Here is a 17,737-nt window from a genome sequence, read left to right on the forward strand (position 1 = left end):
TTTGCTTGCACATGATCAGATGGTGGAATTCAGCAGAGCTCCACTGATTTTGCTTTTAAATGTCCTTATTACTTCTGTCTGTAACTCCACACAGTAATGTGAGGCTTTCTCCCTGGTGTGGAGTGTCGTGCTCGCCCCCTCCCTTGGACTACAGGAGAGTCAGGACGCTCTCTACGTTGCAGATAGAGAAAGGAGCAGTGTGTTAGTGGGCGTCCTGACTCTCCTGTAGTCCAAGGGAGGGGGCGAGCACGACACTCCACACCAGGGAGAAAGCCTTGCATTACTGTGTGGAGTTACAGACAGAAGAACAGGAAATTAGGATTTATCAGAAGAAATAAGTTCATTTAAAAGCAAAATCGTGACTACGTTGTTTTTGGGAGGCGGAAACCCTTTTTTTCGCGAGAATTTACAGATTTTGAGAAGGTATGTGTTGAAGGTTCGCAGTACGAAAGAGCCACCTCCACTACCTATACTTGGATACAAAACACGCTCACCACGTCAGATGACAGATTCAGGCGAGCCTGGTCAAAGGCCCTAAATATGGAAATTACTGATAAGCAATGGACAACTGCCTGCATTCTCTCACATAAATGCTCCATAAGCACCAAAACACAAGAGACGTCTTACAAACCCCTGACGCAATGGTATGCTACACCAGACAAACTAAAAAAATGGTACCCTCACGCCTCGGACGGATGTTGGAGGTGTGGGATGGAAGTGGGCACTCTCAAACATATTTGGTGGGATTGCCCAGCTTTGACTGACTTCTGGTCTAAAATCAGGGATGTTGTGAAGCCAGCATTGAACTGGATGCAGCATGCTGTTTGCTCCATATAACAAATTTTTCCCAGAAACGTTATAAACATTCACTAACTAAACCCCTCTTGAACGCTGCCAAATCTTTATGTCATGGATATGCAATAAAGTCTGGCAGCTTACCTGTCTCTATCTGTTCATTAGAGGCCTGACTCCGTTCTGGTTGCCTTTTTATTAGGGCTGTTACTGATCAAAATGTTTGTGTTTGATTAATCGATTTTTTTTAATCGATTAATCGACTAATTTCGATTAATTATAACGCACATACAGATCCAACTACTTTTAGCTGATCTCCTCCTCCTTGCAGGCTGATTCCCAATGCAGCTACCAACCACTGGAATAATGGATAGCAGGATACAAAAAACACACAAAGGCAGCGCTCAATGGGAATAGCATTAAAACTTTTATAGTCTTCAAGTAGGTAACAAAATAAATATTGCTCTGGAGATAAAATCGATGTAGCTACATAAACTGTAAAAATGGTGCCAGTAATACCAAACAGTAACAAAAGCAGTCATAAAAACATGTAGCTAAGTATGATACTGGTATAAAAATGTGTACAATGATGCCACTGCTGAATCCAGATGAGGAGAAGTTAACATCAGTCCGTCGGCATGTAGATGTCCCGTGAAGGGAACTATCACAACTCCCAGTGGATGGTTTTAGAATCCCAGGTTGATAGAGGGAAGTGTAACAGCCCTTGCGTGTGGCAGATAGTAAGGTCCCGCCGTCATGCAGATATGAAGGCACAGCAAAGAAGCCCTTCAGATGGACACGGCAAGCCCCGCCGGTGGCTGTGATGTCACCGGATCTCCGACGGAACTCCCTGAAGCCGGCGGAGAGGTGAGTACAAATCAAAATAATTTTGATCGATCAAAATTTTTTTAATTGATCCAAAAAATTTTGATTGATCAAAAAAATTTTGATTGATCAAAAAAATTAAAGATTAATCGATGAATTAATAGTTCATTTCCACAGCCCTACTTTTTATCACCTCTCCTTCCTGTATGGCCCCACCCAGGCCATCCCAGGAAGTCTATATTAACTGTTGCACTACAGGTCTGCAGTGCTGTTCAACCGTGTTGTTAGCTTAAGTTCCTGTCTGCAGTGTGCTACGATTACCTTCCTGTGTACCATTTTTGGCTCGTCCCTGACTTCTCCTGTTTGCCTGTGACCCTGACCTTTTGCCTGTCCCTCGGTTACCCTTGTCTGCCTGTTGCCCTGACCTCGGCTTACCCATCACTATCGCTTGTCCTGCTTGCTGCTTCCCCTCTCTCCCTGCGGAGCGTGACCTAGGGGATCCCAGGGGTCGCGACCTGGATCCAGCTGTGGCGAAGGCCATCCTCACCACTAGAGGCTCTGGTGAACACACAGCTGGGTCTTAGACTCCGCGCCCTGGGGAATCTTGGGTTCACGCTTCCTCTCTGATAGCAGCAGTCGGCTATAGGGTTTACTACCCTGTGGTGCATCCCTGACCCCAACGGGGTGCACTTGTCACCTGGCCACAGGTGACCTGACACTTTAATTCCAATTCTCTGGAAAAATTCTAGACCCCCTTCCATTCGTAACTGGCTAAAAAAAGTAGCTGATATGTGCTACATGGAAGACACTTGAGCTCAGCCCTTTTTTCTTTTTATGCCACTTTATCGCCTGTTAAATGTGTGGATTGTACTGCCATATTATGTTTCAATAAACTTTTGATATTAAAAAAAAAAAAGACGCAAAATCGAAGGATGAGGTAAGTGAAGGAGCACTGCACTAAGGTAAAGGAAGCTATTTAGGAAAAAAAATTGTACCTTCACAACCCCTTTAAGTAAAAAAAAATTGCCTTTAGTAGATTAATCGCTATTTACTATATCCACTGGAGCAAAAAACTGTATTTCATTTATTAATGCAAAATAGTTTTATGTGCAATTATATTTTTCAGTTTTAATGTCAGCGCACTTAATTTGTATTGCACATTATCATTCTAAATGTTATTTACAAGTTCTGCTGTCGATCTATTGGCGTACTGCACTGACTAGCTTTCTCAAACTCTTCAAGTAATGATGAGAAAGTAATAATTATAATAACAATAACAGCAATACTTCTTATTCTTCTTATTATAGAGTGGAAACAGCATCTGAGTAAGATACATTTTCAGAATTCATAGTTATAATAATATTTTATATTGTTACTCCTGTTTAGCATGCTGTTCAAAATATACTATGGCCTGCAATTTCATTAATAAGCACAAGAGGGCACATTATTATTAGGATGACAGAGTATGCTACAAACCTACTGCCTGAGCAATACAAGACCATAGTGTCGCTAGGCTCTTGCTGATAGAAATATGTTTATGATAGTACAGATAAATCTCACAGTTTGTGCATAGTTAAATACACTGCATTTTTCATGAGTTGTAGTTTCTTTAGTATTGCTTACTGTATTTATGCATTTAACTGTAGAGTTGCATTTTTCTATTGTATGTTTGGGCAAAGTATATAAAGTTTTAAATTAGCAGAATAATCTAATCTAATCCAATAATCTGCAAAATGATTGCACAGAACAGGTGAATACTGTATAACATATTTATGATTTTATTTAAAAAAAAAGTTCTGTTACAAATGCTTTGACAACAAAAAGCCAAAGAGGATACAGTTCAGCTGTGTAAAAATTGGCCAGAAGCAGGATGGTTTTAACCCCTTCCTCCACCACCTATGGCTCTTGAAGAGAATCTAAATGCCTTCAATACACAGCTGTAGATTTGAAAAGATTAAACGTGATTCATGAAATTGCATTGACTTATTTGATATTATATAGGGTTTTAGTGATTAAATATAGATCTAAAACATAAATATTCTGTTCATTTCTTCGTGAACTTGATCTTAGAATTTGTAAAATAGTCTCCAATTACTTCACTTATTTCAATGGATTACATTTCATTTCCAATCTATTTATTAAATACAGTAGTTAATTAACATTTTTCTTTCTATTCAGCCTATATTAAAAAAGAAGTGTGGAATTTAAAAAAGACAAACAATCATATGCACCAATGTGACTGCAGCACCCAGCTGTCCCTCACCAGCTCTGAGGCTCCGTACAGACGAGCGGACAGTCCGATGAAAACGGTCCGCCGGACCGATTTCATCAGACATGTCCGCTCAGAGATTTCGGTCTGATGGTTGTACACGCCATCAAACCGAAATCCGCACGGACAGACAGCTCGGTGACGTGGCCGCGACGATGACGCGGCGACGTGCGCGACCCAGGAAGGTCAATGCTTCCATGCATGCGTCGAATCACTTCGACGCATGCGAGGGATGGCGGCCCAGCGGACATGTCCAGTAAGTCGTACAGACGACCGAACATGTCCGACGGACAGGCTTCCAGCGGACATGTTTCTTAGCATGCTAAGAAACATTTGTCCGCTGGAAACCTGTCCGGTTGGCCGTACACACGACCGAACATGTCTGCTGAAACTGGTCAGCGGACCAGTTTCAGCAGACATGTTCGGTCGTGTGTACGAGGCCTAAGACTGAGAATTGAGCGATCATATGATCGCTCAGTTCTCGGTCTTAATTCAACAGAGAGCAATAATACAAACTCAGGTAGTCGAGGACTAGCCTGAAAGGGGCAAGCAACAAGAAAATATAAAGGTATATATAAACTATCAAGAAAATAAAGTAAAGGAGAAAACATGACAATACATGGTGCAATTGCGCCCTGATACAGGTCTGTAACTTCCAACCGTTTTGGACATAATATGGCAGTGCTATTTGTAATCCTTATCCAAGAAGTATATCAAGCTTAGTTATTTTAGTAAACTGTATAGGGTATTTGTACTGAAATATCTGCTGTGCTCCCTTCTCATATTTGTGGTTATATGGGATTTTTTTTTAAATAGGTAACACAGATATTCCATAGTCGTTTGTAGTTTAATGCATAATAGCAATACATATTATTACTATTATGTTGGCAATTACCCTACTCTAATTTACAGGAGGAGTATGGTCAAAGCTTTTTTTTACTATACTTCTCACGTGGATCACAGGAGTGCACTAATTTCTGCACTCTGTGACCCAGATTCAGCTAACAGTGGGATAAAGCCTGACATCCCAGAGTCGGTCCAGGCTCTGCAACACCCAGATGCTTGAGAACCTGAGTCAACCACCCCCATATGATATATTTTTACTTAAACATTTTTACTACAGAATTCAATATTAACACTGCAGTTCACTCTGAGCTTTTTTTATTTAAAGAGAGCTGTATTTCTTTATTTTTAGCTCAATATAGAGTTCTTTAGAAAGGTGAGGGAGTGAGATAAGTCACTTCCCTGACTCATTCAGATGCATAATCTTTAACTATTCATCTCTGTAAGCAGGCTATTTCAGCAAAGCAGATAAGATAAGCCTGGTAAATCTGAAAAAAACATATAGAGCTCCACCTGCTGGCTGGAATTTACAAATATAAAATACTAATGCACAATATTTAGGGCCAGATCCACGTACCCTGGCACATCTTTCCATCCGGCGTAGCGTATCTCTGATACACTACTCCGCCGTAACTTACAGCGTATTTTTTGTATCCTGAAAGAATTTGCGCCGTAAGTTACGGCGGCGTAGTGTAACTTTGGCGGTATAAGGGCGAGCAATTCAAATGGATGTGATGGGGGCTTGTTTTATGTAAATACGTCTTGACCCGACGTAATTGACGTTTTTTTTTTATGGCGCATGCACCGTCCGTGGGGGTATCCCAGTGCGCATGCTCGAAATTAACCCGCAACAAGCCGTGACGTTACGACGTGAACGTCATTCTACGCAAAGCCCTATCCGCGAACGACTTGCGCAAACGGCGTAAACAATTAAAAATTCGACGCGGGAACGACGGCCATACTTAACATTGAGTACGCCTCATATAGCAGGAGTAACTATACGCCGAAAAAAAGCCTTATGGAAACGATGTAAAAAAATGCGCCGGCCGGACGTACGTTCGTGGATCGCCGTATCTAGCTAATTTGCATACTCATCGCAGAATTCAACGGAAACGTCACCTAGCGGCCAGTGTAAATATGCACCTACGATCCGACGGCGTACTAAGACGTATGCCAGTCGGATCGAGCCCAGATTCAGTCGTATCTTGTTTTGTGGATACAAAACAAAGATACGACGGGGCATTTTAAAAATTACGCGGCGTATCCATAGATACGCCAGCGTAATTAGTTTGTGGATCTGGCCCTTAATGTTTACCTGACTGCATTCCTTGTAGAGAATACCATCTGTGAAAAAGTACTTGCTAAAAGAAATAACTCTACTAAACTCTCAACCAATCACACCACATGACTCACAAATTGGCTATCTATTAAAAAGAACAGGGCTGTATCAAAGATGCTTTTATAGCCAATGTTTTTAAAAAGTGAAAAAAAAAGTGGCACTACGTTTTTAGTGAACGTTACAAACCACATACATCTTGGATTTTTTTTTCATAATATTAGCTTTTACAGTAATGTGGAAACTTGTACCTTTCCACTCAGGCCTTGTACTCACGGCAGGACATGTCCGATGAAAACGGTCTGCAGACCATTTCCATCGGACATGTCTGGCCGGGGACTGCCCGGGGACTTCTGTTCGATGGCTATACACACCATCGAACAGAAGTCCGCGCGTAAACAATACGCGGGGCGTGTCCGCGGTGTCGCCGCGTCGATGACGCGGTGTCGCCGCGACAATGACGCGGCGACATGGGCGGCCCGCCTTTAAAATGCTTCCACGCATGCGTCGAAGTCATTCGACGCATGCGAGGGATGGCGGGCAGCAGGACATGTACGGTAGGTCTGTACAGACGACCGTACATGTCCGGGCGGACAGGTTTCCAGCGGACTGTTTTAAAGCAAGTCCAGGAAACAGTTGTCCGCTGGAAACCTGTCCGATCGGCCCGAAAATGGTCCGCTCGGGCCTACACACGACCAAACATGTCTGCTGAAACTGGTCTGCGGACCAGTTTCAGCAGACATGTTTGGTCGTGAGTACGGGGCCTCAGAATTGTAAAAGACATGTAACATAGTCTATACAAATGAAAGTTACAGCAAGAATTGATATTATATTTATGTTATTTGACAGATTAAATAAATACTTAATCTAAAATGTAATGACAAAAATTAGACTTTTAATCTTGATGACATGCCTGCTTAAACTAATCTGACCTGTTTAGTCAGAATGATTTCTTTTTTCTATGTGCACTTTAATACGCTGAGCATGATGCAGAATTCAGTGCCTGGAATGTGCACTCATTCCTCAAGCTCAAATCACATGTAGCTTTGCATTTTCAGACTGTCAGTGTATAATCAGAACACCTAGGGAAAATACGGTATAATCTAGCTGTAGTTTATGTTCTTTCAATACATTTGGTGGGCAATTTGACACTAGCTGACGCTGGTTGGGGAGTACACTAATGCCCTGTACACACGATTGGACATCTGATGGAATATAATCCGATTAATTTTTTAGTTGGATATCCGATGAAGCTGACTTTCTTCAGTCTTGCCGACACACAGTCAGTCAAAAATCTGACAGTGTCCAACACAGTGACGTAAAACACTACGACGTGCTGAGAAAAATGAAGTTCAATTCTTCCGAGCATGCGTCGACTTGATTCTGAGCATGCATGGATTTTTCTCCGATGGAGTTCCACACAGACGATCATTTTTTTCTATTAGTTTTTTATCCATAGGAAATTTTAAAACATGTTCTATTTTTTTTTTCACCGATGGAAAACAAACCGATGGGCCCGCACACGATTGGTTTGTCCGATGAAAAAGGTTAATCGGTCTGTTTTCATCGGACAAACCGATAGTTTAATACGCAGGGGGCTGTGCAAAGTTTTTTCCCTGAAACTTCTCTCTAAAGCCGCGTACACACGATCAGTCCATCCGATGAGAACGGTCTGAAGGACCCTCTATCAAACTAAATGTCATCTTGTTAGGATTAAGACTTGCTTAAAACAAATAGAAGTTGAAAGGGGGTCACTTAAAACTTTAGCATTAAGCAGAAAGATGGTAACAAAGTTAAAAAACTCCTCCATGTTAAAACGTTCTACAATTAATAAACCTATTTTCTACTGCATATCAAACCTTTACATTTACAGTATAAACCAAAAAAAAAATGTGAATCACAATTTCTTCCATATTTCAGAATAGATGCTTTGACTAGAGCAAAAGCAAAAAAAGCATAAACCAGAAAAAAACAAAAACCTAAATGATTGTGGTAGGACCCTCATACATCTATTTCATAGTTTGCATATGGGTACTTTGAGGAGGATTATGTAAATCATGCAAAAATGGTTTAAAGGAATTTTATTTATTATTTTTTCCATAAAAGTCTTAAAACTTGAACAGGAAGCAGCATCATGAAACCATAAAGCAGACTAAGTAACTTAAAAATATCCTTCTTGCTAAAGTTAAAGATAGATGTGATAATAAAAAGAAACACATGGATGCTTATCCATGGACAGATATAGGGTAGCAGGAAAATGCTTGGGAGCAGGCAACATCTTGGATTTTTAGATAGGTAGCAATACAAAACAAAAGCTGTGCTTAAACAAAAATTGTTTTCAGAGTTTAGTGATTCTGTTCATGAACAGCATATCCTCAACAATGGTTTATTCCCTTTCATTTTCGTATCCTTTTTATCTTATATTTAAAAAAATTAACAGACAGTGGAAGGTTTCTTACCTTAATACGTGCATTAAGGTAAAAAAAATCCTTTAGAGTTTAGAACTAAATTAAGCAAAATTTACACTATTAACATCAATATATTTTCTTAATCATTCTGCAAATGTATCTGTGGTGGTTAAGCCAGAAAGTGAGACCTTAGTGAAAGTAAATTGTAACAGCCTATCACCTCTGCATAAAACTAAGTTTGTTGCAACATAGATATTATAAAATGGTTCATATATTTGTAGACTACTGCCTTCTTATTTAGAGCATCACAGACAGTCTCTGTCTGTGGCTGCCTCAGCACCTACAGTATCTCACAAAAGTGAGTACACCCCTCACATTTTTATAACTTTGTCTTTTTATGTGACAACATTGAAGAAATGACACTTTTCTACAATGTAAAGTAGTGAGTGTACAGGTTGTATAACAGTGTACATTTTCTGTCTCCTCAAAATAACTCAACACATAGCCATTAATGTGTAAACCGCTGGCAACAAAAGTGAGTACACCCCTAAGTGAAAATATCCAAATTCGGCCCAACGTGTAAATATTTTGTGTAGCCACCATTATTTTCCAGCACTGCCTTAACCCTCTTGGGCATGGAGTTCACCAGAGCTTTACAGGTTGCCACTGCAGTCCTCTTCCACTCCTCCATGATGACATCACTGAGCTGGTTGATGTTAGAAACCTTACACTCCTCTACTTTCCATTTGAGAATGCTCTGCAAATGCTCAATAGAGTTTAGGTCTGGAGACATTCTTGGCCAATTCATCACCTTTACCCTCAGCTTCTTTAGCAAGGCAGTGGTCATCTTGGAGGTGTGTATGGGGTTGTTATCATGTTGGAATACTGCCCTGCACCCCAGTCTCTGAAGGGAGGGGATTATGCTCTGCTTCAGTATGTCACAGTACATGTTGGCATTCATGGTTTCCTCAATGAACTGTAGCTCCCTGGTTCCGGCAGCATTCATGCAGCCCCAGACCATGACGCTCTCACCACCATGCTTCACTGTAGGCAAGACACACTTGTCTTTGTATTCCTCACCTGGTTGCCGTCACACACGCTGGACACCATTTGAACCAAATAAAGTTTATCTTGGTCTCATCAGACCACAGGACATGGTTCCAGTAATTAATGTCCTTAGTCTGCTTGTCTTCAGCAAACTGTTTGCAGGCTTTCTTGTGCATCATCTTGTAAAGAGGCTTCCTTCTGGGGTGAATTTTTTTGGCCAGATTCCTCAATGAAATTACTATGGATCAATTTGTGTACAACCAGCCTGCCGGGATTTTCCCAATTGGTCTGTGCTGCTGGCTATAGCTGACAAAACTTCCCCATGTCAGAATACACAGGCTCAGCGGGAAACATTCCCCCATACACTTTGAGTATGCGTATGTGGAAACCGGGTCTTTTTTTTTATTTTTATTAAACCATATAAAAAAAATGAATATTATATGGCCAGCCTTAGATCTTTTGATAAGCCAAGCGATACAAGAATATAAAATCAAGCGCTGCTTCCTGGAAAAAACATCTACATTGTTTATTTTAATAAGCTAAACCTCTTAACCTCCCTGGCGGTATGATTCTGTCTGGAATTACGTACCAAAAGCGGTACAATTATTTTGCAATGAAATTTGGCGTTTTATACTGTAGGCCTGCAATTCTTAGGAATAACTCAATTAAATCTGACCAAACAAGAGTCTTGTAGGCATCCCGGGTATGATTTTTTTTTAAAAACAAAATTATAAATTATAATATAATAAATAATTATAAATAATTATAACAAATAATAATATAATTATAATAAAAATTATTCAATAATGTAATCAACTCAAAATCACTGAAATTTACTCAGTTGCAGAATTGTCGCTGTCATTACTTTTATTTTTTTATGACGAATTTCCCCACAAATCACTATCGCACAATTCTGCAAGTGATTATAATTTATTATCGCTGTTTTCTAGCTGATCTAAAACCATTTTTGACATAAAGGGACACTTTTGGACAATCTACAGTTTGCAGGCAGAAAGAACAGTTTTTATTATATAAAAGTACATGTAGGGCACTGGACAGACCACTAGGGACAAGGGGGGTGTGTACTTTTTACATACAGTACTGTAATCTATAAGATTACAGTATACTGTATGTATTGTGTTTGTTTACTTTTTTGAATTTGGCGCCGTTCTCCGCTCCCGTGCGTCGTAACGTCGCAGGGAACGGAGATCGGCGGCACACAGGGAGACTGTGAATCGAGCGAGGAGGACCCGCTCGCTCACACAGCGGGGTGGCATCGCTGGATCCAGGGACAAGGTAAGTAACTTGCCTGTGGATCCAGCGAGAAGGTAAGCCGCGCCGCTGCACACTCTGCACGTCCACCCCCGAGCGTGACTCGGGGATACGGATTTTAGCATTAAAAATCCACCCCGAGTCACGCTCGGGTTTACCGCTAAGGGGGTTAAATAGGTTATATGTAATTTCAAGACTGATATAACTGATATTTGTTTCAACTAAAATTAAAAACAGAACACAAAGCAGATTTTTTGTAAGGGGGATGAGCAGCATCTGTTGACTTTTATTCTGTCAAGAGGCCACTGAAATATTTCAGCTATTCAGTTGACCTAAATTTGGCAATACTTTTGCTTAAATATTTTTTTTTTTAAAGTCAGCAACTACAAATACTGCAGCTGCTGACCTTTAATATTAGGACACTTACCTGTCCAGGGTGCCCACAATGTCCTCACCCGAAGCCGATCTGTCCCAGGCACCGGTATCTTCAGTAAGGGAATCAGGAAGTGAAGCCTTGCTGCTTCACAGCCTGGTTCCCTACTGCGCATGTGTGAGTCGCACTGCACGCCCTTACTGGTCCCTACTGTCTTCTGGGACCTGTGTGTCTTCCAGAAGACAGCGGGGTGTGGAGGAGGGGCCAGACATGGTGTAAATCACTGCCGATTCTGCAGCAATCCATCGCCGGAGGTGGGAGCAAATACCTGATCCCCTGAAAGTGCTAAATGTGACACTGGAGGGGGGGGACTGGAAAAACAGAAGTTACATTTTTGGGTGGAACTCCGCTTTAACTCTCCTGAAACTGGCACATAAAATGTACAAAGTGTCATAAGCCTGAACCTTTACTGACAGGTTGTTTTGGGCAAGATACTGGTCAGTTCAGACAATCTGTATAGCTCATTTATCATGAAATATTAGGATGAATTCACACGGATATAAAATTGTTACTGATGTTTCTCTGTACCAAAAGTTCCTGCATAAATAATATTTGCTTTTAGATCCATTTTTAATTTGTAAAATTGTCAAATACCAGAATGCATGGTATATGTATATACGCATGTCCTAAGATGCAGATTTTTGGATTTTGTGTTATGAATCTGAATGCAGCGCATGTTTATGCACCTGAATGTCTCCATTGAAAACAATGTAGCTGTGTTTACCGTACATAAAAAACTGTTACAAATGCATTTTTAAAGACTGTGTGAATGTAACTTTAGCCTGACAAGTGACAGATTGGTAGATTAATTTGGTCTGCCACACATACCAGTCAGTATTAAAACAAATCAATTTTAAAACAGGAGGCAAAATTGATCTATAATCAAAGAACGATGATGCCACATGGGTTAAATACAGCATTTACTTTTAGGCCCTTTCTATAGTAAGAATAGATGTTTAATCTTGGGGTAATAGTTCCTAGATGGGACTATAAAATAATAACATTGCTTTGTCAACTATACATGGGTCAACCATACACTGGGGTAGATCCTCGTACAATGGCGCATTATTGCGCCAGGCGTAGCGTATCTAAGATACATTACGCCGCTGTAACTTACTTGGCTTTGTTTCGAATCCTCAACAAATTTGTGCCGTAAGTTACGGCGGCGTAGTGTATCTGTTGCGGCGTAAGGGCGCGGAATTCAAATAGGAGTGATGGGGGCGTGTTTTATGTTAATACGTCGTGACCCGACGTAAACAAAGTTTTTTTTAACTGCGCATGCGCCGTCCCTGGGGGTATCCCAGTGCGCATGCTCGAAATTAAACCGGAACCCGCCAATGCTTACGACGGTGACGTCATTCTACGCAATTTCCTATTCGCGAAAGACTTACGCAAACAACGTAAACAATTCAAAATTGTATGGGGGAAGGACGGCCTTACTTAACATTGAGTACGCCTCAGTATAGCAGCTTTAACTATACGCCAGAAAAAGCCGAACGCAAACGACGGAAAAAAAAGCGACGGGCCAGCGTACGTTCGTGGATCGCCGTAAATAGCTAATTTGCATACTCGACGCAGATTTCGACGGGAACGCCACCTAGCGGACGCCGAAAAATTGCATCTTAGTTTCGACGGCGTACGAAGACGTACGCCTGTCGGATCGATCCCAGATGCCGTCGTATCTTGTTTTGAGGATTCAAAACAAAGATACGACGCGGGAAATTTAAAATTACGCCGGCGTATCAGTAGATACGCCGGCGTAATCTTTTTGTGGATCTGCCCCTCTATATTTATATGTACTATATTTATGCCACTTGGAATATGATTATTCAAAGTGTGTACATAGAGATAGATATGCTGTGTACATGTGGCTGTGTATCTATGTTTGTTTCCAGTGTGGGAGGGGATCTGATCATATTGCCTTGCCCAGTCTATTAGCTGACATTCGGGCGCCCCTGAGAGACATGGAGTTCTTTCTTGGTCTCCATGTTCACATCCCTTTGTAGTAAACCTCTTAGACGTGCTGAGGGCATTGTGCGGGTCCCCTTGCTCATATGGATGCCTTGGCTCTGTGAGGCATTGGGAATTATACCGCGCATTCGCCTTACAGGGGTGCCGGATGTGACATCAGGGGGCTGTGCACGACCCCGTCATTTCAGGTGGGATCATACTTATAGTATGGTGGCAGATGGGTGCTGTCAGGTTATTCTTTCTGGTGGCGGTTCGGTTATGCTGAGCGGTGCTCAGCTTTTGCAGGATGAGACACAGTGATTCCATACTCACATCCTAGTCATGGGGATACTTTCTATGTGGCGTTGCTAGGACCTAGTGGGGATATTTGGAGACAGTGGGCTTGTCCTGCTTTGCTGTTGCTATTGTGTGTGTGGAGTGACTGTTTTTTGGGGGAAAGGATGGATGTGGAGATGTGTAGTCTTTGGATGGGGGTGGGGCTGTTATATGTGTATCGTGAAGGATTTGGTTTGTAGTTACCCCACTTGGGGGGGATGAATAGGATGGATGGAACGATGGGGAGATTGCTAGCTTTGTGCTGGTTGGGCTTGCAACTCTGTGTGTTGGTCATTATATAAAGGGGGGTATTGTGTGTGTGGGGGAGAGTTGATTTTGCTAATGGGTTCCCCAATATGGTGGCTGTGCTATGCATAAACCTATATATTGTTAAGAGGGGTTGCTATATGGATCCTTGTGTGTGTGTGTGTGTGGGGGGGGGGTTTATTTGGTGGTTGTATTGGGCTGTGGATGTACGTGTTTTTGTTAGCCAGACCACATAAACTCCCTCCATCCTATGCCTTCCATGCTTAAGATGGCTTCTGGTATCCCCATTCTCTTTTCTGGGATAATAAAGAATGTTTGACAATGATTGTACATTAGGTAAAGTCTATTCTATGTTAATCGGACACTTTGTGTGAATGCTGTCATAGACAAATTGGAATTGCTGAGACAGGTTCTCTTTATATATTTATATTTTAATATTCCAGGCATGTTAATTTATCCTGCCTGAGTCCATCTAAGGTGTGAGCCAGTGTCTGCCAGACTGTATCTTATGTTCTGGCACCATGGAACAGGGTTGGGGTTTGGTTCGGTCCCTCTATATGCTGGATACTATACACAACCAGATTTTGATGAAATTGTTGAGCATAGTATTTATAATGTTTTGATTGACCGTAATTTTTCTGCTATTGTCTGCTATATTTAAAGTGCATGTGGATTGTTATTATTGTAATTATATTTCTTTAAATAGAAAATAAAGTTTAGATGCATATTAAGAAGTGGAGATCAAACTCTGCGAAACTCGTTGAGCTACTCTGTGCTCAAGAAAATCTTTATACACTGGGAACAAGTATTATGTACCATATGCTATTTACATATATACATGATTGCATGATGTTTGTACTTATGTTTGTAAAATAAAATGATATTTTAAATGTACTTGTGTTTCTGTGCTCACCTCAGTGGCTACTTCATATCCGTAAAATTCCTACCTTTTATAGGAGGGATTTCTGCCTCCCGATTCTTTCAGTTTACTACATACAAGTCAATAGTTGCACACACAAGCGTTTACTTTTTTTGCACCTGAAGCATTTTTGAAGCAATTTAGAAGTCAAATGTGGATCATATGGAACAGTGTCCACTTGAAACTTCTGGCATATTTGCCAAGTTTTTGCCTATGCCTTTCCATCTGAACTTCTACTATACAAACATTGTGAATGCAATTAAAATCTTATCAAGAGCATCTCAAACTTGAGAGTTTTCTCTTGTTCAAGTAACAATAATAAAACATCTGTTTATTATTGTTACTTATTAGGGATGGGCCGAACACCCCCCTGTTCGATTTGTAGCAGAGCTCCCGAACAGGGGAAATGTTCTAACCCAAACAGCGAACCCCATTGAAGTATGTGAGAGCTGAACAGGAAAAATCAAAAGTGCCCATTCTGAAGGCTTACACTTGTGCTCATAAGTTTATATATCCTGGCAGAATTTATGATTTCTTGGCCATTTTTCAAAGAATATGAATGATAACACAAAAACTTTTCTTTCACTCATGGTTAGTATTTGGCTGAAGCCATTTATTATTAATTAACTGTATTTACACTTTTTAAATCATAATCACAACATAAACTACACAAATGACCCTGATCGAAAGTTGACATACCCCAGTTCTTAATACAGTGTATTGCCCCCTTTAACATCAATGACAGCTTGAAGTCTTTTGTGGTATTTGTGGATGAGGCTCTTTATTTTCTCAGATGGTAAAGCTGCCCATTCCTCTTGGCAAAAAGCCTCCAGTTCCTTTAAATTCTTGGGTTTTCTTTCAAGAACTGCACATTTGAGATCTCCCTAGAGTGGCTCAATGATATTGAGGTCAGGAAACTGAGATGGCCCCTCCAGAACCTTCACTTTATTCTGCTGTAGCCAATGACAGGTCAACTTGGCCTTGTGTTTTGGATCATTGTCATGTTGGAATGTCCAAGTACATCCCATGCGCAGCTTTCTGGCTGTTGAATGTAAATGTTCCTCCAGTATTTTTTTTATAACATACTGCATTCATCTTCCCGTAAATTTTGACCAAATTTCCTGTGCCTTTGTAGCTCACACATCATTAAAACATCAGAGATTCACCTCCGTGTTTCACAGTAAGAATGGTGTACCTTTCATTATAGGCCTTGTTGACTCTCCAAATGAAACGTTTATGGTTGTGGCCAAAACTCTCCATTTTGCTCTCATCACTCCAAATGACTTTGTGCCAGAAGGTTTAAGGCCCCGTACACACCATAGAATCCATCCGCTGAAAAATCTCAGCGGATCGGTTTCAACGGATAGATTCTATGGTGTGTACATTCCTGCGGATATTTATCCGTGGAAATTTCACAATTCCAGCAGATAAAAATTTGTAGACATGTCTACAAATCTATCAGCTTGAATTGATCCCAACGGATTGATCCGCTGGTCTGTACAGACTCACCGGATCAATCCGTCCGAAGGGATCCCCCGCATGCGTCGTAATGATTCGATGCATGCGTGGAATTCCTTATATGACAGCGTCGCGCTCGTCGCCGCGTCATCATCGGGGCGACGGCGCGACACGTCATCGCGAGGGGATTTCGGCGCGGATTACGATCCTATGGTGAGTACACTCCATCGGATCCAAATCCGCTGAAATCCTCGAGAGGATTTATCCGCGGAAACGGTCCGCTGGACCGTATCCGCGGATAAATCCTCTCGTGTGTACTAGGCCTGAGGCTTATCTCTGTGCTGTTTGGCATATTGTAAGCGGGATACTTTGTGGCATTTGCGTAGTAATGGCTTTCTTCAGGTGACTCGACCATGCAGACCATCTTTCTTCAAGTGCCTCCTTATTGTGCATCTTGAAACCACACCACATGTATTCAGAGAGTTCTGTATTTCACCTGAAACTATTTGTGGGTTTTTCTTTGCATCCCGAACAACTTTTCTGGCAGTTGTGGCTGAAATTTTAGTTGGTCTACCTGATTGTGGTTTGGTTTCAACAAAACCCCTCATTTTCCACTTCTTGATTAGAGTTTGAACACTGATTGGCATTTCTAATTCCTTGAATATCTTTTTTATATCCCTTTCCTGTTTTATACAGTTCAACTACCTTTTCCCGCAGATCCTTTAACAATTCTTTTGTTTTCCCCATGACTCAGAATCCAGAAACATCAGTGCAGCACTGGATGAAAGATTCAAGGCCCTGTCAGAGTCCAGAAACTCATTGACCTTTTATACACACACTAATTACAAGCAAACAGATCACAGGTGAGGATGGTTACCTTTAACCACTTAAGACCCGGACCAAAATGCAGCTAAAGGACCCGGACAGGTTTTGCGATTCGGCACTGCATAGCTTTAACAGACAATTGGTCGGTCGTGCGACGTGGCTCCCAAACAAGATCGACGTCCTTTTTTTCCCACAAATAGAGCTATCTTTTAGTGGGAAAAAATATATTTTTTTCCTCAGTTTAGGCCGATACGTATTCTTCAACCTATTTTTGGTAAAAAAAAAAAATCGCAAGAAGCATATATCGGTTTGTTTGCGCAAAATTTATAGCGTTTACAAAATAGGGGAAAGTTTTATTGCATTTTTTTTTTTACTACTAATGGCGGCGATCAGCGATTTTTTTCATGACTGCGACATTATGGCGGACACTTCGGACAATTTTGACACATTTTTGTGACCATTGTCATTTTCACAGCAAAAAATGCATTGTTTTCTGTGAAAATGACAATTGCAGTTTGGGAGTTAACCACAGGGGGCGCTGATGGGGTTATGTGTGACCTGAAGTGTGTTTACAACTGTAGGGGGGGTGTGGCAGTAGGTGTGACATCTTCGATTGTGTTCCCCTATAAAAGGGATCACACGATCGATGACGCTGCCACAGTGAAGAACGGGGAAGCTGTGTGTACACACAGCTCTCCCCGTTCTTCAGCTCTGGGGACCGATCGCGGGACTCCAGCAGCGATCGGGTCGGCGAGTC

Source organism: Rana temporaria, chromosome 2, assembly GCF_905171775.1.
Source record: "Rana temporaria chromosome 2, aRanTem1.1, whole genome shotgun sequence".
Classification (NCBI taxonomy): domain Eukaryota; kingdom Metazoa; phylum Chordata; class Amphibia; order Anura; family Ranidae; genus Rana; species Rana temporaria.